Genomic DNA, 1,795 nt, shown 5'->3' on the forward strand with positions numbered 1-1,795 from the left:
CATGGGAAGCTAGGGCAGGAAGGAGGATGCCACACTCCAGACAATGTGTGCCCTGAACCCAGTCTGTGCTGCTGTCAGCCCTGGGAAGGGCCTGGCATGGGTTTGTAGAGGTGGTTCCTCCTCACATTTGTCTCACGGCACTCAGGAAGGACAGGGCCTTGGTCAGAGGGGATGGCTTCAGTTCATGAAAAAAGGAGCTGAGGTTGTGGAAGGGTCGTAATAGTCTGAATGTTTTCTTATGGAAAACTGGCCTTTCCTGGGTATGCGCTCCAGTAACCACCTGGGTTTGAAAGTGCAGTCGGGTACTGCTGCTTCAGGTTGGTCAGTACAGCCTGCTGTTCCAGTTCCACATCTTCCTCAGGAGCCACGTTTTTGGGGCACTGCAGAGTTGCCCCAATGTCAAGCAGCCCCGTGCACCATGAGAGAAGCACTGAGATGTTTTTCTTTCCATAAACCAAAGGCTTCCTGTGAGCGAAAACAAGTTCTTCAAAGTTGTGCCCACTAGAAGGTAAGCTGATTACACAAAAGGGACACAGAGTGAGCTGGGTCCCTCTGACTGAGCACATCCAATGTGTCAAACTCTGTTCAGGGAATTCTGGGTGAGGCCAGGGGAGAGATGGACAAGAAGAGAACAGAGCCTGGTCCACTAACGAGCAGGTCCCAGCCTGACTGCTGTGGGCAGCACACACAGGTCAGAAGAGCCCTGACTGCTGTGGGGAACCCACCAGCATTCAGGTCCCAAGTTCTTCACCAGGTGAAAGGAGCTGGTGTGGGATCTCAACCACTGAGGGGTGAACGAACGGGCCCAGGATGCCATGGGCAGTGGAGGTGGGGCATCTGTGTGAGGTCAGGCAGACAGCCTGAGTCTAGTGGCCACCCGACATTCTCTGTGTGCAGTGCAGCCTCCCATGCAGACTTGGACCTGTCCCTGTCCCTCAGATCACTAATGGAAACTGAGACCCAGTGTGGACAGAAGGATTCACCCAGGTTGTAGGAACTCGGCCCATGGAACCCCAGCCTGGGCCCCTTGCTGCCCCTTTGAAGGTGTGCTGCTTACAGAAGCCACAGCCCCACCACCACAGGTTCAAAAGAAAATAAGCCCCAAACTCCTGAGCAAGGTCCTGGGGGTACTCTTGGAGGGGTGTGAGCAGCCTTCAGGGTGTCACATCTTGCCTAGGATCACTCCTCACCCATATTTCTCCCTTCCCAGAGCAGGGCCTGGATCTGCCTGGGGTTTCACCCCAGCCTCTCCAGCAGCAGCTCCCGCCAGAGGGGGTCTTCCCAGGCCCAGTGAGCAATGTGGGTGGCGATGGTACAGTTTGCTCACTTGACAGGTAACAAAAGGGTCTCTGTATTCATTGGGTTTGGATTATTTATGGCAGAGGCTGGATATTCCCCAGTGGCCTGGCCATTTGTATTTGTTCTACTGGTGTTTATGCCTCATTTCCTCCATGGAGTTTTGGGCCCTTTTCTCATCAAAGCCACAAAATCACAAGGAGATCTGATCTGCATGGGTGGCATCCTTAGGGAGAACTGAGGCCCCTGTAGAGGGATGAAGGGGGCTGAGTGCCCTCCTGCCTCACAATGCAGAGTACCTGCTTTGTTGCCTGAGGAAGACACACTCTTCCACTTGCCTTTACTTCTTCACCTGCATGAGGACAAGAGGGATAATGAGTCAAGGTCATTAGGGTCAAAACAGCAGTGTTGGTTAACATACCAAAACAGTCTTCTACTCAGCAGGAATTGGAAACCACCAGGACCAAGGAGGTTTCAACTGGTGGGAAACAGATGTGGC

This window comes from Pipistrellus hanaki (assembly GCF_964339955.1).
Source record: "Pipistrellus hanaki genome assembly, chromosome: X".
Lineage (NCBI taxonomy): Eukaryota > Metazoa > Chordata > Mammalia > Chiroptera > Vespertilionidae > Pipistrellus > Pipistrellus hanaki.